A 22,589-nucleotide genomic window follows, 5' to 3' on the forward strand; every position below is an offset into this window, starting at 1 on the left:
CCACACATTGTGGCCCTGTTTTCCCCCTCTGTACATTGTGGCCCTGGTGTACATGTCCCACCCATTGTTGCCCTGCTGTACCTCTCCTGTACATTGTGGCCCTGGTGTATCTCTCCTGTACATTGTAGCCCTGGTGTATGTGTCCCACACTTTGTGGCCCTGGTGTAACTCCCCCACACACTAAAGAAAGTTGCTGTCCAAATGATATCAATGCATTTAGTCTGAAAGAACTACTCCAGTCAGCCCTAACCTTTCACTTTGGCTGAGACAAATCTTTTTCAACTTTTATGCTGTTGGTATCAGTTCGGTTTCACTCTACGGTGAGGTTCCACTACACACATGCCATTGAGAATCTGGTGAGTTGCACTAACAGCATGTGACTTGTGTACTGCTGGTAAAGAGCAATTGAACGTTTAATTGCATTTTGAACCACCACAACTGGCTCCCTGCCAGACCTATGGGGAAAATTTACAAGAGAGTAGAATCACATCGAGATCTTCATCCAAAATCCTTTACTAGTATTTTCTCACCCCACTTCCTTTCTGTGGTTGCCTCCAAAGGTTTGGGAACATGCTGCCCAATATCTGAGGTCAGTGACCATCTATCACGGCAATTCTGATGAAAGGTCATCAACATGAAACAATAACTCTACTTTTCTTTGCTCCAATGCTGCCAGACATGCTGAGCAGTTCCAACATTTCCTCTCTCCCTGATACAGTTTCAACTTAGCTGATATTAAAAATCAGATTTGCCAAATCCCATATTAACTGGTTGTACTGAGTAGTTTTATTCCGCTGCTATAATTTTGACCCATTCAGTAACATTGGCGTTTTGACAATATTCAGTCGCCATTGGCACTTTAATCAGATTAACCAATAAACAGAAGATGAAAATACTTCCTCACTCTTCCTTGCACAATAAACCAGTCAGCCGCTCCTGCACAATGTGCTGCTCTGGGTATATTAATACTGAATGAAGAATTACTTTCTTCATTAATTTGGTACTGAGAGGTTTTAAACTGAATGATTTGCACTTCAGGCATTTTATGCCAGCGTCAACCAGCTGGGGCATGTATAATGTAAATCAGTGAAAAGTCAAGCTCCATGTATTGTGCTCAGTAATACACCTAGCCACCAATCAGAGCAGCCTCCTTTACCCCATCAATCTGAAACTTTAGTAGCACTTAGTCCCATTTTTGAATTGTAATCCGAAAGTACCACTCTCTAGAAGGCATTGCACGTTAAACAAGATTGTAATCAGATCGCGAGTTTTCAGTTGAATGAACCAAAAAAAAGCCACTTTGTTTTTGAAAATGGCACTAATATTCCAAGCAACACTGCATGAGAGATTGCTGGGACAGATTAGCAGCACACATCGCAGATTCTGGGATTAGCCCCCTCTCCCGCACTGTTTAGTTAAGAACCTGAATGCTGTTTCTCTCTCCACAGAGGCTGCCTGACCTGCTTGGTTTCGCTGCTGTTTTTACACGTTCCCAGCATCCACAATATTTTGCTTTGAACCAGTTACTCCATTCTGATCACGGGGAAAGGTTCATTTTATTCAGACCCCACGATTGTCCTCGCGTACATATCGTGTTTCATTTCCCCAAATTTGAACATTGAGGGAGGTGGAGAGATTGGGCTCATAGCTCCTCTGAACGAATAGCTAATACTCCCTGACATAGCTCACACGTTAAGAACAATCACTTCGGTGAACTACCGGAGTACGGCGCGGGTGAAAATCCTCTATTCTTAGAGAAAAAGAACAGAAGAGCTCCAATTTCACAAATCGACAGCTATGATCCAAATCCGGCTTGCTTGTTTTCTTTTGCAATGCAGGTGGGCTAACCAGGTTTTGACTGCTGTGCTCAAAATACGTTCTTTAAGACTTGGATTCTTGCAATAATTGTGTATGCGTTGTATCCTCAGGTAACCTAAACTAGTCTCACACTGTTCTGAGCCAATGTTGTCCATATACGTGATCACATGGAGAACTGTGAGGGAACCTTAGTATTCAGATAACATTGGCATTGAACAGGGCTTGTCTTGTTTTTAACTACGAACCCAACTACAAGGAAATCCCAGAAATATGTTACCTTTCAACGCAATTCAATTAAACTTTTAATCTGTCTACTTGGTATGGGGACCTTGTTCGCGAATATAAATCTGCGCTCCTTTACTGCATCCCTGTTAGTCCGAAGCTCGCTGTCTCCACCTCCCTTTTTGTCTGAATCATGCCATCTCTTCCCAAGATCTCGTATTGGACCGTACCACTCTATTCACGTGACATGATCCTAAATAAACTAAAGTAAAGTTGAAAAGAGAGAGCGAGGGAGACACCGGTCGGATACATCGCTGAATGTTGATCGATCTGGAATAATGCTGGGTCATTTTAACGCCAGCGTGAAAACCTGTGAGACTGCAGCAGTGGAGCCCGCCTGTTCAGCAGTGTCTACCCGTTAAATATTCTTCTATCTGCTCCAGATCTTTCAAACAAAGCAGTTCAGGTAACGATTTTATCATGTTGAGATCATCATGTAAATGGAATGTTGCGTCGTCAATGGTTTGATAGGAAATTCTGGAACACAAAAGTGGGTTCTTGTAATGTAAAAAGACAGGTAATTGAACATTTTTATTAAACATGATGGTATGATGAACGATACCAGCATTTTAAAAAAAATAGATTTTAGTTCAAATATAGGAATCCTTAGTAAATCTACAGTAATCACATATATCTCAAATTCACTTTCGGTATCACCAAGCTTAAATATATACTTGAACCATTTAATCAATGTATATTTTCCAAAGTGTATACCCAATATATCAAGATCTTAATTGGTTCATTGGTTTTATTTCGAATCATGCATTTAACATTCCCTGTGTATAGGCATGCATTACCACGGTTGTATGAACGTGATGCAAAACTGCATCTACCTGCACATATTTCTAAGTCTAAATTGGCTTGTTTCTATCATTTTACACCTCATTCAATAATAAATTAACCCTTTTTTTCTTTTACAGTCTTTGGATTTATAGAAGTTCTTTTAATAAGTAGATTCAGTAATTGAAAAGCTAATAGGTAATCTGAAGTAATTGTGTGTTGGAAATGGTCTCACTGGACAATGGGATTTGCAAAGGTACAGAAATCAATGCAGTACCATGTCATATTATTCACCCTGGTAATCTGAACTACTGCAACTGAGAAAGAAACTGGACCATGCCAGTAAAATAAAACTGTATTTGATCTAAACAGTGCACCTTAATAAGTATTTATTAAACAAATAGTGAGACATAGGAATTCACAGTTTACAAAACTCAATTCTATTAAAGTTTTATTCTGAAATTTGAAAAATCATCCTGATGAATGTAAAGTCAAGACAACATAACGTGCTGTTAATTAAATAATTCATGAGAACATATCTTCCCAACTAGTGTTCGGGGATGTGTAGGTTCGGTGAATTAGCCATGGGAAATGCAGAGTTATAGGGATAGGGTGGAGGCGATTGGGTGGGGGATGGGGGGCGACTGGTGGGAGGCTCTTGGGAGAGTCAGTGTGATTCGATGGGCCAAATGGCCTAGTTCCACAGTGTGGGGATTCTATGATTCTAACCTTGTACAGATGTTCCTTTCAAACATGTTAGCAAGTGATTGACTTTAATTCTACTCCGATCATGTTTTAAAGGTTTCATCAATATTTTTGACTTTAATTGGTTAGACAACTGAACAGCAAATGATAGTCTGACTCTACAGTCACCCACAAAGGAATACTATTCACAAATATCAGTGAATACAGGGAACATATATTAGAACAAAATAATTTGTTTTAAGATGTACTGTATTGTATTGAGAATGCAGCATTATACACATGGCAATACTAAAGCAGAAATCTGTTTGAAGACAGTACTTCTAACTGATCCTAATTAAGTCAATGCAGGCTTCTTTGTCTAACATACAAAGTCCATTAGTAAAAAATACACATCTGAATTCAAAATTGGATAGTTCTTTGTTTTCCTTGGATAAAATAAAATTTAAATAATTACATTCTCAAGTCAATAATTATGTGAACTAACTTCAGTTACTACAAAATTTCTGTCACCGGTTGTATTAAAATCTAAACAAAGTACAAAATTGGTGCTTAGACATAATCCAGAGTAAAAGATTCATTCAGGAATATAAGAAAATATTGTATTTTTTTTCTATTGCATTGAAGTGTAATCTCTCCAATATTACATTTGAGAACAGCATATTAGTAAAATAAATGATTTCAGTGCTACGTGACCACCTTCACAGAAAACACTGCTGAATTACTGTTCATTCAAATAAAGCAACTCTACAGTACAAATAGGTTTCATACAAAGATAAGTCTGGCATATCAGAAAATGTTCCCGTGATTAACATTTAAAAACTTATTTACAATTTTCTCCACTTATTTGCAAGTTTCATATTTATTTCAAGTTCTTGATTTGCTCTGCATTTTTTTCGCCATTGTTCCTTAGTGATTATTTTTCCTAAAGATGGGAGCGCAACATAATTGATCCCATTTTTGTAAAACTCTGTATCTACATGAAAACTATTGATATTGTTAAGATTTTTATACAATAAATATACACGTTAATTTAGATTATTTGATGAAAATTAAATGCACCAGGGGAAAACTAATCAACTGAAAAATTCTTTAATGCATTTCCAGAAATTTGCACTTGGGCTAACCAAGCTAATTTATTAGTAATAACATATATATATATATATATAGTTGGTTCAATATTCTTCAACTTTATTAAGCCAGTCAGGCTACTAATAAGGGTTTCTGTAAAATGAAAGCACCCTTTTATTGAACCAGTAAAGCATTTTCATTTCCCTCATTCTCTATCCTTCGGCCTTTTTTGATTGAAATGCCAAGTTGATGTACTTTTTTTCACACTTGAACCCAAACATATTTCATATTGAATTAGTCAACACTTAGACAAATGAGACAATAATGTAATTTATCAATGATGAATTTTATCTTTGTTCCAAGAGTGAAAGGACTGTACTCTGTCATGTTTCAGTTTGCTACCAATATTGCAAAATTTGAACATTATTAACATGTAAACTAGTTGTTCCATTATAGCATGGAGTGATATTCTTGATTTGAATGCTGGCAGAAGTTTACAATAAATTATGCAGACAGCGAGTTTAAAATGATTTTACTTCGCAGCTACACATTTTAGTCAAAGGAAAGTATTATTGATTTTATATGAATATCAAAATTGTACATTTCAGAAGGAACTTTTTCTTTTCTAGGCTATCCTCTCAAGCATCAGATTTGAAATTCAGCACTTTTTCCAACAAAAACCTCAAAAACTATGTGTGGATCAAACTGCAGGACTACTTAAGACTGGCTCAGAAATAACTGAAGAAATTTTTACTGCTGACAAAGCTGTCTTGTAACAATGGAAAGCCTTTCATGTTGACTACATTATCCATCGCAAACTCTTTCTAATCCCCAATTTATCTATGTTAGTTGATTAATATTAACAATAGCTTGATACTTCATTGATGGAGATACATTGTTGAACCAATTCATTTTCAGAAGTTAATCCTAAATTCACATTCATGCTTTATGAAGAACCCATGCATGAGGGATTTTGAGCCTTTGTATTCAAAATGAATTCCAAATTTCATAAAATTTCAATGCCTATGCTGTTGCCAAGCAACCAAAATGAAAACATATCAAAATTTAACTCAACTAGTGATGGGGATCCAAAGCGTCTGGAGGAAAGTATCTCTTCCTTTGTGGCACTGGTTATCCTGCTGGCTTTAATATTCACCTTGCTATCTATGTCTCTTGCAACCTTTCATTTCCATAAATGGAAACTGAAAAGCAAAAAAATACTGAGAGCCGAGGAAGAATACGAAAGGGACCAAGGGAATTCCAAACTTCGTGACTCTACTTGAATGGCCCTAAAGTTCTGTAATTGGAAAGCCTGGAAGCAGCTTTCAGCACCAGGGATATTTGAAGACAGACTTGTCTGTTTACATGAACATATTTCTGATTCTAAACTCTTTTGAAAGCAAACCATTTAGTCTTAAGCTTGCCTGCATAGACATAGTATGGGTAACAATTTTTACAACAGGAGGGAAGAAAACTGCAATTACCATATACATAAGTACTGACAGCTGGTAAGATGATAAAATATTTATTGCATTTACATTGTTTTGTTGTGCTTAAAATGTAATGTTTGCATGAATGTAAATTTATATTCCTTATTTACTTGATTCTATACTGGACTGGACACTTGTAAGGTCCATAGTGTAGCTTAAGTTATGCCAGAATTATTATCAGTCTAACATAGAAAATATCATTCTATTTTCACAATACAAATATTTTCAAACACATTTGAGAAAGGATTACTTAATACCTATGACATTTTCACAAAGAGGCTTATTTTGCTTTCGAGGCAATTTGCAGTTGATTCTTCTTATGCTTTGTCATAAATTATTTTCAATGAGAAAAACTGCAATATAAAAATACTCCATAAATTTCTTTTGCTCTGTTTCAAATTTTTTCTTATGATCGCATGGGAGAGAAAGGAATATAAAATGAACATATATAAGAAGATATGTATACATATATATACTACAGTACTTTTGCACACAATATTGTTTATAAAGAAATATTACTGAATTGCTGTTTCCTCAATTCTCTTAATAGTACTCAGTATTATAATTTCAAAGAATATATGCTTCTTGCAAATGCAAAGTATTAGATGATATCTAATTTGATGCAAGACATAATGTTCTTGTGTGAATACTTTATTGAAAGCTTAAGCAATAAGGTTTAATGATAATTCAAATGGTGAAGTACAGCGATTTCTAATGCCCAGGTTTCATTGGAATCTTATATAAGAAAAAGATGAAATGGAAAATATGAATGTACTTAACCTGAAAAAAATTAAATTGATCTTACTTTGTTCTCTGTGATTTCTTGTCAGGTGATGGTAAGTGTTTTAATTCTAGTATTTTTAAAACATTTTGTTGAATATATATCTTTCTGGAGCAACTACATAGAGAATAGCGCACAGATGTGGTATACTATTTAATCTAAGTGTATTATATTTAAAATAAAATTGTTGCAGTTTTTAACTTTTAGTTTCTGCTTTTGCTATTTGTATATTATATTTCTTGTGGTGCAAAAAGCTAGAAAAATGGTGTTGTGTTGCATTTTTCTCTAATTGCAAACAAAATCAGAAAATCAAAGGAATACATGGAACTTTCACAAAAGGACACCTTGCAGCCACAGTTAGCTGCAGTTTTAACAGCCAGGACCATGGGCATCGTTAAAAGGACTGCGGAAGATATTACCTAAAGCATAAGTTTAAAAGAGTGCTGACCTAAATGGAGAAATGCACAAAACTCTAAACAGCTCCTGCTGTGTCCATTGCGCATTAGCTGCCTCTTGCTTCTCATCTCATGTACAATCACTTCCCATCCCAGCAATTCCATCCTCAATCGCTGTCATTCTCCCAGAATCCACCTGTCATCGCTGCCAGCAACTGGATAAATTAGTGTTTAGAGCCGGTAGTGGTAGTATCCCTACCTCTTAACAAAGAGGCCCAGGGTTCCCACTTGCTCTGGAAGTGTGTGATAACACCTCTGATCAGATTCATCAGAAATATCTATAAATTTTTTTCCTACTTTCTTCCCAATTTCAGGTGCAATAATTGTGCTGATTTCTCAATGAATACTGAGAGATGGTGACTGTTGCTATATAAAAAAAGGGGTCCTGTTAGTATGGGTATACAGCGCTATAACTCGCTGTGGCCACTGATACCTGGGGGTTTGCAACCCCAAACTTTCAGCTTGTGACTACACTGAGCCCCCGATTCCCAAGCGGGAAGTCCTGGTTTAAGTATAATGGAAAATACATTCACACATTATTTTAATGTGGCAATTATGTTTATTTTAGTTATTTCCCCATGAAAAAGCCAGTTGCTTATTGGAACCCTTGAGTTAGACATTATTTGTCATTGTTTCGTATTAGAATATATTAGAATGTAAATTTCCACATTCATAATACATAATGTAATTTGTTCTTTATGCAACAGATAGAAAAGATCATAGAGAGCATAGATTCCCTACAGTGTGGAAACGGGCCCTTCGACCCAACAAGTCTATACCGACCCTCTGAAGAGTAACCTACCCAGACCCATTCCCTACATTTAACCCCTGACTAATGCACCCAACCTACATAGTCCTGAACACGATGGACAATTTAGCACAGCCAATCCACCTAAACTGCACTTCTTCGAGAATCCCTTTCTGTTTGGTTAGACTCATTTTAATGTATTTAAGAAGACTGCTAAATCTCTTCTGCACTGTTTTAGCACAATATGTATTGATTTCAGACAGTGGGACTGCTGCAATGTTCTATATATAGAATGATAGAAATTACAGCACAGGAGGAGGCCAATGGACCACAATACGTGTGCAGTTGTTACTAGTTCATGGAAAAATTCAAATTCAATTTCCCTGTTGTTTTACTATGTCTTCTTCTGCAATAAGATATAACCCTGAAGTTGACAAAAATGTAATTTAGATATGTTGATTGATCTACGTGGAAAATATAATGCACATATTTTTTGAAAGATAGGAGGTTACGAGCATTGAATTAACACTTAGATTGAGCTAGCTACTAGTTTTACTGAAGAGAATAAATATTAACAGGGACATTGGGAATAGCACTGGAGAGATGGGATCTCTACAAACTGGAAGGGTTGGAACTAAATAGAACGTGCAGGACTGATTTCCTCATGCTGTTGTAGAAGGTGTAATTAATTGTGTGGACGGGTGGCAATATCTGAAAATACGAAAGTGCATAGAATACAAAGAGACAGATAACATTTCAGTAAGAAAGAGTAAGTCATTAGGTAGATTCATAGTAGGAGAAAGAAATTAAGTCTAAATTAGAGTTATAGCATATGTATGTGAATGACAAAGTGTGAGAAATAAGATCGGTGAGCAAAAGGTACTGATGTGGAATTATGATGTTATGGCTCAAACACAAATAATTCTAGTAGAAGGGCAGGACACTACTACATAGGGGCGGCACGGTGGCTCAGTGGTTAGCACTGCTGCCTCACAGCGCCAGGGACCCAGGTTCAGTTTCCTCCGGGTGCTCTGGTTTCCCCCCACAGTCCAAAGGTGTGCAGGTTAGGTGAATTGGCCAGGCTAAATTGCTTGTAGTGTTAAGTGCATTAGTCAGGGGTGAATGTAGGAGAATGGGTCTGGGTGGGTTGCTCTTCGGAGGGTCGGTGTGGACTTGTTGGGCCGAAGGGCCTATTTCCACATTATACGGAATCTAATATTCCTGGGTTCAAGAAAGGCGGGAATGGGAGAAAAGCAGGACATGTATTGATTAGGGAGAGCAAAGTATTGGAGAAAAGGTTTGGCGGGGTCAGAGCCAAATTCAATTTAGCTAAAATTAAGAAATCATCGTGTCTTAATTTCTATCACTCAATGTAGTTTGTAGATCACCATTAGGCAGGAAAGATGTACAAAAACCAAATTTTAAGGGAATTGCTGAGATTTATGAGTATTTATAATGAGGGGCCTTCATTGTCCAAATATGTATTGGCCTGGTAGCATTAGTATGAAAGGAAAAGAGGGTCAAGCATCCTTAGAGTATGTTCACAAAAATTTTATACAGCAGAATGTATACAGTCTAATGAGAAAGAAGGCATTGCTAGACCTGTTTTTTTAGGATGACCAAAAGTCAGCCTAAGTCAGTCAAATGTTAATACGAGGAGAAGGCTTACTTTAGCAATAGAAGAAGACAAGGACCAATTTAGCTTAAAAAATAATTAACTGGACGAAAGTCAACTTCAATAGGGTAAGAATGAATCTAAATCCGATAAATTGGAATAAACAATTGGAAGGCAAAATGTTAGCTAAACAATGGGCTGCCTTTAAAGAAGAAATAGTTCAGGTACAGTTAAGGCATATTCCCATTAAAGTAGGCAAAACAAGTGCAAAGCACCCTCAATTATGAAAGAGATAAAGAGTAAGACAAAGAATAACAGTGTTAATATGACAGATGTCAGGTTGATAATACAACACAATACAAGAGCCAGATAAATACAGAAGGTTCACAGAAATATAGAGAAGCAAAAAGAGTATGAGAATAGTTTGGAAGCTGAAATAAAAGGGTAATTTAACGTCTTCAATAGGCGATAAAAGGTGAGAGAATGGTGAACAGAGGGATGAGCCAATTAAGGAACAAAAACAGAATTTACATAAGAGGTAAGGGACAGAGCTGAGTGTCAAATTAATACTTTGTATCTGGCTTTACCAAGGAAGCAGATGCTATCCAGGACATGGTAAAAGAGGAGATAATCCAGACATTTGAAATGGAACCATGTGTAATATTTATGAAGTAACCCCATAAAGGCTGGTATCCTGTCATCAAGTCACCCTTTATTTACACATGCATAGTACATGACACTGACCAGCTAGCTCAGACTGACTCCTGGACTAAACAGAGTCCCTCAGACTCCTGTTTATATATGTCAGCCAGGACTCCCTGATTTGGGCTGTTAATCTAAGGGAATTTATATTCTATGATGTCCATCTGGCTGACCACTACAACTTCCGAACAGATTCAAGGTCAGAGAAGAACCATACAGAGCACAAGGTTGGACTTCATGGGCCTGACAGTTCTTGAGACACTGCATTGCCTCAAAATTGAACACGAAGCCAGAAGCTACGAAATTAAATACACTCATTTATTTGCTAGATGCAATTTCAGAGCAGGTTATTAACAGACATAATATCAAAGAGACTACACACACTTCTGAAGATGTCTTAAAAGCTTTTGATAATTACTTGAATTTAAGAACAAATAACATCCTTGACTGAGCAAGATTTAACAGAATAGTTCAGCTTCCAGGGAAATCTGTGGACAATTTAATTAATGACCTCAATAGATTAGTGGAAAACTAAGAATATGAAACTTTGAAATGAGACATCATACGAGACAAAATTGTTGTTGAAATCCTTGACCAAAATGTGACACATATCCTCCAGTCCAAGGAGGATTTAATTTTTGAGAAAGCAATTCATTTTATGCTGGAAGCAGAAACCAGAAGGACTCATTGATGGATCCTGAAAGGAGAAAACCAACATTACCTCAAGACAGCAACAGAGTCTATTAACATTATATGTTTTGGGGCACTATAGAGGGGCACTTGACAAGCTTACACAGAGAACAAACCATATGCTACAGAAAAATAACAATTCCATTGTTACAACAAGGGCTCACAGGCACAATGTCCCACCATCCCAAATGAATGTTACATATACAGAACTCCAGGCCAGTTACAGAAGATGTGAAGAAGCCCTATTTTCAAAACGATGGAAATATTACTGGTCACATACACCGAGAGAGTAGAATATCTAGCTGATAGATGTCTTTAGAACAGATACTTAATGGTAAGGTCCGAGGGAGTGTTGCTGAAGAAAGAGACCTTGAAGTGCAAGTTCATAGCTTCTGGAAAGTGGAGTCACAGGTAGATAGGATAGTGAAGAAGGTGTTTGGTATGCTTTCCTTTATTGGTCAGAGTATTGAGTACAGGAGTTGGGAGGTCATGTTGCGGCTGTACAGGACATTGGTTAGACCACTGTTGGAATATTGTGTGCAATTCCGGTCTCCTTCCTGTCAGAAAGATGTTGTGAAACTTGGAAGTGTTCAGAAAAGATTTACAAAGATTTATCAGGGTTGGAGGATGTGAACTATAGCAAGAGGGGATGCCTTCATTGAAAAAGGCATTCCCTGCTGATGCAGATGAACCAGAGGAGATTTTAAAAGTTTATGCCAGTGGACACCCTGCTGATTTTGTGCTTGTTACAGGATTGCGTAGTACAATCATATCAGATCAGTTTCTATGACTAAAGAAGCAGAAGTTACAGCCTACAAAAATAAGACGATATGCTACAGGCACAGAGGAATGCTGTAAGTTATCTTACAATGCAAAGGGGTGAACATTCTCAATCAAGCAACTTTGAGCCTGCATACATAGATACACCTCAACTTCATCTAATGAATTGAAGGAGATGGACACCAACCCAGAAAACAATTGGTACTGGACCAACAGCTGTCCAAATTCTGGTCCATGAACAAATCATTATTGACAAACCTGAGGTACAGGATATACATGTATTTGGAAAGGCAAGGACTGATTAGGGATAGTCAACAAGGCTTTGTGCATGGGAAATCATATCTCACAAACTTGACTGAGTTTTTTGAAGAAGTAACGAAGAGGATTGATGAGGGCAGAGCGGTAGATGTGATCTATATGGACTTCAGTAAGGCATTCGACAAGGTTCCCCATGGGAGACTGATTAGCAAGGTTAGATCTCAGGGAATACAGGGAGAACTAGCCATTCGGATACAGAACTGGCTCAAAGGTAGAAGGCAGAGGGCGGTGCTGCAGTGTTGTTTTTCAGATCGGAGGCCTGTGACCAGTGGAGTGCCACAAGGATCAGTGCTGGGTCCACTACTTTTCATCATTTATATACCTGATTTGGATGTGAGCATAAGAGGTATAGTTAGTAACTTTGCAGATGACACCAAAATTGGAGGTGTAGTGGACAGCAAAGAAGGTTATCTCAGATTACAACAGGATCTTGATCAGATGGGCCAATGGGCTGAGAAGTGACAGATGGAGTTTAATTTAAATAAATGCGAGGTGCTGCATTTAGGGAAAGCAAATCTTAACAGAACTTACACACTTAATGGTAAGGTCCTCGGGAGTGTTGCTGAACAAAGAGACCTTGGAGTGCAGGTTCATAGCTCCTTGAAAGTAGAGTCGCAGGTAGATAGGATAGTGAAAAAGGCATTTGGTATGCTTTCCTTTATTGATCAGAGTATTGAGTACAGGAGTTGGGAGGTCATGTTGCAGCTGTACAGGATATTGGTTAGACGGCTGTTGGAATATTGTGTGCAATTCCGGTCTCCTTCCTATCAGAAAGATGTTGTGAAATTTGGAAGTGTTCAGAAAAGATTTACAAGGATGTTTCCAGGGTTGGAGGATTTGAGCTATAGGGAGAGGCTGAACAGGCTGGGGCTGTTTTCCCTGGAGCGTCAGAGGCTGAGGGGTGACCTTCTCGAGGTTTACAAAATTATGAGGGACATGGATAGGATAAATCGACAAGGTCTTTTTCCTGGGGTGGGTGCTTCCAGAACTAGAGGGCATAGGTTTAGGGTGAGAGGGGAAAAATATAACAGACCTAAGGGGCAACTTTTTCATGCAGAGGGTGGTATGTGTATGAAATGATCTGCCAGAGGAATGGTGGAGGCTGGTACAATTGTAACATTTAAAAGGCATTTGGATGTGAATATGAATAGGAAGGGTTTGAAGGGATATGGGCTGGGAGCTGGCAAGTGGGATTAGATTGGGTTGGGATATCTGGTCGGCATGGATGGGTTGGACCGAAGGGTCTGTTTCCATGCTGTACATCTCTATGACTCTAAGTAAAGGAGAAGAGTCAACTGAGATTCCCAGATTCATGGTGGAACTCAAACAGAAGAAAGAATCAAGGGAGATTGTTATTTTTTAAATCATTCAGGTGATGTGGATACTGCCAGCTAGGCCAATGTTTGCCGACCATTCCTAATTGCTCTGGACAAGGAGGTGGTGAATTGCTGCAGTCCTTGGAGTGTAGGGACACCCACAGAGCTGTTAAGAAGAGGAATGTGACACAGCAACATCAAAGGAACATAATAAATATGAATAAGAGTAGGCTATTTGGCCCCTTTGACAATTCACTAAGAACATGGCAGATCTGGGCCACGAGTCAATTCCTCTTTCATGTCAGATCTCCATGGCCCTCCTATCCATGATATTTAAAAGATCTACCACCTGTTTAAATACTTTCAGTGTTCTGGCCTCCATAACTCTCTGAGTAGAGAAGTACAGACAATCCTTTGAATGAAGAGGTTCCATTGCATCTCAGTTTTAAATAGTTTGAGAAACCTCCATTAGTGGAAACATCAACTCCATTAAGATTCTTTCCCCCCACCCCTTGCAACATCTTGCATGTTTCACCCCTCATTCTTCTAAACTTTAGTCAATAAAAGCCTAATCAATTTAGTTGTTCTTGATAAGTCAATCCTTTCAACTCAGGAATCAGCCTACTGAATCTCTTTTGAACTGCTTTCATTGTCACTATTTACTTTGTTAAAGATGGAGATCAATACTGTGCACAGTACTCAAGATGCAGCCTCAGCAACACCCTACACATTTAAAAATATAATTTCCCTCTTTTGAAACTTGAACCACTTAACAATAAAGACCAACATTCTATTTGCTTTGTGTAATTACTTGTTGTACCTGCCTACTAACTTTTAATGTTTTTTTTTTACGCACAAGAACATGCAGATCTCTCTGTGCTGCATTTTCTAGTGTCTCTCTTAAAAAAAAGATAGAGTCCCAAATCAGGATGATATGTGACTTGCAGGAAACTTGCAAGTGATGCTGTTCCCATGCACCTGCTACCCATGTTCTTCTTGGGTTAGAGATTATGGATTTGGCAGAAAAGAGTTGTTTATCATTGTCAGCATCCAGACTTGACAGGACATGTGGAAATGTTCAATTCACTGTCTAAAATGGAACAGTCAGTACCAGTGAGAAAGATTGTGCTGAGTGAGCAGCAATCTTCCAGTAACACAACTAAGAGTCTGAAAAAGTCTAATTCACCGAACAACCCGAATAATCAACTGAATACACATATCCTGCCTAAGAAACGACTCATGCGAGCTAAGTTGCATTTGGCTTCACACAAGCCAGACTAATGCTTACGGATCCTGGACATTGTCAACGAGAAGAAACTGCCTGGCCTTTGTATCCAGGAGAATGCATAAGGAACCTCTGAAAAGTAGAAAGTGATTGCTTGATCCAGAAATCCAGAAAATTACAAGGAAGAAAATACTTAGATTAGATTACTTACAGTGTGGAAACAGGCCCTTCTGCCCAACAAGTCCACACTGCCCCGCTGAAGCACAACCCACCCATACCCCTACATCTACCCCTTACCTAACACTATGGGCAATTTAGCATGGCCAATTCACCTGACCTGCACATCTTTGGACTGTGGGAGGAAACCGGAGCACCCGGAGGAAACCCACGCAGACACAGGGAGAATGTGCAAACTCCACACAGTCAGTCGCCTGAGGCGGGAATTGAACCCGGGTCTCTGGCACTGTGAGGCAGCAGTGCTAACCACTGTGCCACCGTGCCGCCCTGATTTCAACAGAACAGCTGTCTTCCAGGGAGAAAATTCCATAGATCCAGGGCTCTCCCGATAATGTAATGGACCAGCAATAATGTCTACTAAGAGTGACATTCTCCATGAAGGATAGCTGAAAGGTAACAAATCCACCAGTAGGTAAATGATCCACAGATCAGAACCAAACTCAACAGTCCTCAAGTGAAAAACCCCACCGGGCCTGGATATTTGAAAGAATTGTCAGAAAATCCAGATCTCCTGCTGTTTGAAGTCAGTGGTTTTGAGAGTGATGCAGCAGCACTAAATTCAATGTTTTCAGGTGCATGATTGTACAATGTGTTAATATTATGGGGAAGAGTCTTTGTAGAGATGCTGTATTACAAAATGCTTCTAACGGGTTTCACATTCACATTATATTGGCTCCATTCATTCTTCTGATGTCACATACAGTTTGTGAATACAGAGAAGAGTTCTTTCTTTAGCTTTTGGAAGAGTCTGATGTACCTTTACCGGGTTCCTAAAACCCTCATACTTATACCTGACTAATGTAATTGTACTTACTGCTATCATGCAATAAACCTGGTTGCTGTCTAAGAATAGTGCTTCTTCTGTAGAAATTCTTTGATGGTATATTATCTACCAATAATCAGACAAAGCAAGGTCAAAAGAGCATTAGTGGCAGTGAACCATCACATTATGGTAGTATTGGCAAGTACTGCAAAATACCAGAACTAGTTACCCAGGAAAGTATCACAAACAGAAGATTGAAGGGAGGTTTTCTAGCGATATTCAAAATCATGAAGGATCTGGACAGTGAAAGTAAAGACAAAGTGTCCCTTTGGTGGGCCGACCAAGAATAAGACAATATTGGCCTAAGGTAATTAACGAAAGAAGGAATGGTGACATGAGGAGAAATATTTTTACATAGCCAGTGGTCAGAATCTGGAATACACTGCATAAAAGTATAGTTGAGGCAGGTTCAATTGAGGTATTCAAAAAGAAAATAAACTAATGCCGGAAAGGAAGAAACTGTAGGGTTGCAGGGTGAAGATAGGGGATTTGCACCAGGAGAATTGCATACTTAGAGAATTATCAAAAACAATGGGCAGTAATTGTGTGATTAATAAAATAGAAAGCCTGTGGCAGCCTGTTCAAGGAGGAAACTTTCTCCTTCATGCTGCCTCTTTTGAACAGCACCTTCTAGGTTGGCTCCAGAATGTTAAGTGATTTCCCCAAGTCCAGATAGAGTATCAGTCAACTATGTCTACAGGACACAGTGTAGATTAACTTCTTATCATACATCTCCAATAAGTCATGAACAAGAATAGTAACAAAAACAGAAATTGCTGGAAAATCTCAGCAGGTCTGGCAGCATCTGTGGAGAGAAATCAGAGTTAACGTTTCAGGTCCAGTCACCCTTCAGTAGAATTGATGGCAGCTAGGAAAATTTTCTTTTATGCAGAAGATACAGTGGTGGGAGGGGGCAAGGAGTAAATGATAGGTGGAGATAGAGCCCAAAGAAAAGAACAAAGGAGTGGATATTAATCAGCCTAGGGGAATGAATAGCTGCTAATAGCATCTATTAGTGGCTGACAATGAGTAATGTGTAATAGCAGACCATGTGGTAATGAGGCCTTGTGTGTGGGGTCTGGGGTAAGGACATAGAAGAAGGTGCCTCAAGCCTTAAAATTATTGAACTCAATATTGGGTCCAGAAGGCTATCAAGCTCCCAAGCAGAAAATGAGATGCTGTTCTTCCAACTTGCGTTAAGCTTCTCTGGAGCACTGCAGCACGTCTGAGACAGAGATATTGGCCAGCAAACAAGGTGCTAAGTTGAAGTGGCAGGCAACTGGAAGCTCAGGGTATTTTGCCAACAGAATATAGGTGTTCTGCGATTCATTCCCCCGGTGTAGGAGAGACCACATTTTAAGCAGCAAATGCAGTAGATTACGTTGAGTGAAGTGCAGGAAAAGCACTGCTTCACCTGGAAAGTATGCTTGGACCTTTGGATACTGAGGAGGGATAAGGAGAACAGACAGGTATTTCACCTTCTGCTTTGGGGCTGTGGGGATTGTTGGGAGTGATGGAAGAATGGACCAGGGTGTACTGGGGGGAATGGTCCTTTCAGAAGGCTGACAAGGGAAAGGGAGGGGATTATGTGTCTGATGATGGCAGCCCAATAGATGTGCTGGAAATGGTGGATGATCCTCTGGATATGGATGCAGGGGGAATGGTAGATGAGGACTAGAACTGTTGTGGGTGAGGGCTGAAGTGTGGGAGATGGGCCCGACCTAGCTGAGGGCTCCGGCAATTACAATGTTGGGAAATCCTCGCTTGAGGAAGAAGATGGAAATTTCAGAGGCCCCCTTTTTAAAGTTAGCATCATCAGAACAGATACAATCAAGGCAGAGGAACTGGGAGAATAGAATAGCCTATACAGGAAGTAAGATGTGAGGATGTGTAGTCAAGACTCGCTTGTGGGAATCAGTTGGTTTGTGATGGATGTAGATATTGGTGGTCAGCCTATCCCCAGAAATAGGGACAGATATTAAAGAGGACTAGTAATCCTGGATAACTTGGGTACCCAGTTCATCTTTGTTTGGTTCACAGTATGAGAATGTCTGGCTCTTCTTGCATCATCAAGCATTGTCAAGATAATTCTGTAAAGTTCGTTCAGACACGGATCTTTAGCTGTTTCTTGCAAAAGTTGTTTGCATTCGAACTGATCAAAATTTATCAAATCAACCTTAAACGTATCTCCTACCTCGATGTCCATGCTGTCTATTTATAAATCTCATGAAATTTCTGCATTCTTTTTCAGGTTCAATAATCTCACTGTGTCTGAGGCAACCACTTTGTTACCAGATTTGCGGCAGATGTTGGAGTTTGCTCACTTGTTGTTGCATTCTCAGTAGCAGACTTTTCAGCGGCTTGTGCTAAATCATTTCAAATGATTTGTGATCAGTTTCTACAATGAACGGCCAACTGAGTAGGTTCAAGATTTTTTGATAGCAATACTAGGTCCAAATGTTTCATGCTCTATGTTAGAATAGTTGGATTGCATTTGCAATAGACATTTGGATCCAAATGCAACTGGTTTGTCATTTTGCTCAAAGCATGCTTCTAGCCCAGGGGTAGGGAACCTGCAGCCTTCTAGGCCATTGTGTGTGGCCTTTTGAATGAATCCAAATTTTGCAGAACAAATTTTTCGGATGAACATTTTCCCCAGTTAGCAAAGGTCATTGATGAACAGAAGGATTCTTGTGAACCATTTGAAGAATACGCAGCTGTTATAGACTTATTAATTGGAGAATACAATGAAAGGTTCTCTGACTTTGAGAATCATGACATCACACTCAAATTAGCATTTCAACCTCACCTAGTTGATGTCTCCAAGGCTCCTAAAGAACTACAGATGGAATTGATTGAGCTCTCAGAAGATGACATATTAAAGTCCTTTTTTGACACTAAAAAAGATCTGATTGAAATATGGGAAAATGAAATAGAGTACCCATGCCTTTGGCAACATGCACGAAAAATGCTTTCTTGCTTTGCAACCACTTATTGCTGCAAATTTACATTCTCCTACTTAACCGAAATCAAGACGCCCTTAAGGTCACAAATGACGGATACCCATCTAGAGGAGCAGCTAAAACTGTAGACCTCCATGTTGCAACCAAAGATTCAAATACTTTCCTACAAAAAGCAGTCACAACAAAGTCATTAAAGGGTTAGTTAACTTTAAAATTAACTTTTTTTTTCTTTTTTTTAGTTAGTACAAAGTAGTTAGATTTTTACAAAATAATGTGAATTTTGAAGAACATATAATTGAATTTTCTTGGATGCGACCTTATTACAACCAACATAATACGGCCTTCCAACATGAAAAGGTTCCCCAGCTCTGTTCTAGCCCTTTCTAAGATGCAAGAAATCCATGATTTCCTTCTTCCATTGGATACAGATTTCTGTTGATAACAAATTTCTGTTAATAACCTGTTTGCATGACTCATTGGTGTGTCTCCAGTTCTCCAGTCATACATATGATTTGTCTTTCCCCACAAGCCCGCTTAACAATGATGCTTTGTGGAAAGGTTTTGTGTGTACGATGCAAGGAACTTAAAACAAAATCTCAGTAATCTTTGCTAGTCTTCTTTGTCTTAAAAGATGTGAGTTATGCTTTATTGGACTTTTCTTGGGTCAGGATTAATCCCATAACCAAGTACATATAGACCATAACATACAGATAGACCAAATATCAGTCTCTAGAAACTGTGGTGTTCTGAAATTAGTGATTTCTTGAGATTTCTTTGGCAAGCAAACTGACCAATATCGATGCTTATCATTTAGCTTGGAAAATAATTAGTTCTTGTGAATTTGGATTCAGTGCTTCTGGTGTTTGAATTATGTGTGGGCATCTCTTTAGAGAAAAGCTTAGAAGCCTTTGGCACAAACAAACCTTGTTTATCTTTCTTTCGCATGCATAGACTATAACTGCTCCAGTCTGTGTGCTGATGCACATGAAAACTCCATTAGACTTTGTTTTTGCCCAGCTCACTCTTAAGCTTCTCTTGTACGTGACCGTTGCACATACTGTGAGTGATCTTCTCTAAGCTGCAAGGCAACATCACCTTTAAACTTTCCAACAGCGTTAAATCTGTCTAGGTACAATTGTTGCAAGCCATGGACGGAATCAATATGAGTATTCTTGACCTCCTCTACTACAATTGGTATTTTATGATTTCATGAATGGTTATAATGTCGTGTTCTGTACACACTAGTAGTCTTCTATGCTGGTTCATTGGTGCCCACTAAGTCAAATACTCATGGTTTTATTGTGGGCAGGTTGTCCCCTTATATATTGTACACATACATTTTGCTATGGACAGTTGTATAATTGACTTCCAGAGACAAAGTACATATCCTTCAGAATCTTGACTTATAGGATGTTTGCATTGGTTCCCGTGTCAAATGTTGATCTTGAGTGTGTATTCACCATTTTTATTTTGAGTATATGATGTAAATAGTAGTGAAAGCTTGTAGCTGTTTGACTTTGTCCACACAGCGTGTCACATTCACAACGTGAAATGTCTGTTTGCCTGCTGGTTGAACACTATTGCACTCTGGTCACCTTGTTCACATCTGGTCTAATTTGCTGCTAACCTCATGTATATGATTGCTTCATATACGTCTTTGGAGCACTCCTTGTTGTTGCTGCCAAGTCACTACTTGTAACAGTTTTTTTGCAGTGGGGATTCCAATGTCCATTTGCACCATATGATTTATTGTATCCATTCATGAGAAATAGGAACCTCTGGCTAGGTCAGCATTTGTTACTCATCCTTAATTGTCCAGAGGGCAGTTAAGAGTCAACCACATTGCTGTGGTTGTGACTCTGGACTCACATGCAGGCAAGATCAGGTAAGGACAGCAGAATTCCTTCCCTGGAGGATATTAGTGAATCAGATGTTTTTCTTTGACAGTTGACAATGGTTGCACAGTTGCCATTAGGCTATCTTTTTTAACTGAAAAAGCTCCTTAATTTTTTATAAAATTATAAAATTACAATAAAATAATATAACCATCTTATAGTAGAACAATAACAATAAGCTAACTACTACTCTACTTTACAAAACAACTAAAAAAAACAAAAAATCTATTCATACCATAATTCAATAAATAATTAAACAAAATAAGTTAAATTAATTTAGGTTGAATTAAGTTAAATTACACCACTCAGTGCAACCCCACTGAAGCTCCCCTTCATCGGGAGCATCAGTTAGCATACCTGTATTTATTCTGGATTCTTCCTCTCAGGATCTCCAGACTGCCAGACCCAGTCTTCGTAGCTATATAAAGGCCCGAATCAATATGGCCGACAGATCTGCGTCTATATAGTTCAAAAAGGGCCACCGCGTGTATTAAAAAAGTTCCATTTTCTGGTGGACCATACTTGTAAGGAAGTCTAAGGGGATATGTTCCACAACTAACCTGCGCCATCCTGACAGGCCCGGGGGATTTTCCAAGATCCAGCTCATCAGAATGTTCTTCCTCACACAATATGTAAGAATATTAAACAGTTCCTTCCCATTCTCATCTAAAGAAGGCAGATTCAGCAGGCTCAAGAGGAGGAACACCAGATCTACCTTGACCAAGACCACTTTCAAAACATTTGCTATAGTGCCCCAATACCTATGAAGCTTGTGGCAATGGATGAGAGGACCAATGTGTATTTTGCATTTGGAGCACACTGGGGACGTTCCTTTTTTAAATTTTGCAAGCCACTCTAGGGCCAAATAGGTCATGTGGAGACCCTTCAGTTGCATAGCCTGCATTCTATTACAGATTGAAATCTTTCTCATGTTCTCCCAAATGTCCTCCCATACCTCTGATGGGATCTCCTCCCAATTCCTGAGTCCAGATCCCGCAGAGCTGTTCAATGTCTTTCAAAACACCACCTCCCAGTAAATGATAGAGAGTACGAATGGAGAGAATACATGTGGACCGAAGTACTCTCCTCTCTACATTAGACTTATAGAGATTAACCAATAGTGTTATCTTTTTTCTGTATAAAGTCCCAAATCTGAAAATAACGAAAGAGGTCCCCACTGGACGATTCATATTTATGACTCAGCTAATCAAAGGACATCATGACCACCCCCTCAAATAAATCTCCCAAACAGGAGACTCCTCTAACCTCCCAGAACCTAAACCAGAATCCATCAATCCCAACCAAAATCCTTGCATTCCTACTATAGGAGTAAGAGGGGAAGTTTTATATAAATCGCCCTCGCTTTGTCACACCATTGTTTAACCGCACTTTAACCGTGTTAATGACAATCGGGTTTCAACAATGCTCCGTGACAGTCCTCACCTTGTCTATAAACAGCAAATTAACAAGGTGACATTTTGCCTGGGAGGTGTCAATGTCCAACCATATTGACCTCTGATCCTGATAAGCCAATCATTCACATAGGGATAATGGGGAACTTATTTGCTATCTCTTGAAATCTGGGAAGTCTACCCCTATCCCATGTGGAAGCTGCAGTTTAGTAAGCTTAATAAGAGGCCGCCTGCAGCGCCAGATGAAAGAACCAAGCCAACCATTAAGTCTCCGCTATGCTTGCCTAGGTAGCATCTGAGGGAGCATTCTCATGAGATATAATAAGCAAGGAAGAACATTCATTTTAACAAGACCTATTCTACCCAATCAAGATATTGGTAGAACCTCCCAATGCTGAAGGTCCTGTCTTACCTTCTCAAACAAATGCACAAAATTAGCTTTATATAATTGATCAAAGGCAGGAGTAATAAAAATGCCTAAATATA

The 22,589-nt window shown here is 38.8% G+C and overlaps 1 long non-coding RNA gene across 1 annotated transcript; it reads left to right on the plus strand.

The window, feature by feature from the left end:
* Positions 1 to 1,963: 1,963 nt before the first annotated feature.
* Positions 1,964 to 7,124, plus strand: LOC140495947 (uncharacterized). The gene is made up of 2 exons (XR_011964131.1): positions 1,964 to 2,506; positions 5,283 to 7,124. It is a non-coding gene; the product is annotated as an uncharacterized lncRNA (long non-coding RNA).
* Positions 7,125 to 22,589: the final 15,465 nt, after the last annotated feature.

Source organism: Chiloscyllium punctatum, chromosome 25 (assembly GCF_047496795.1).
Source record: "Chiloscyllium punctatum isolate Juve2018m chromosome 25, sChiPun1.3, whole genome shotgun sequence".
Classification (NCBI taxonomy): Eukaryota; Metazoa; Chordata; class Chondrichthyes; order Orectolobiformes; family Hemiscylliidae; genus Chiloscyllium; species Chiloscyllium punctatum.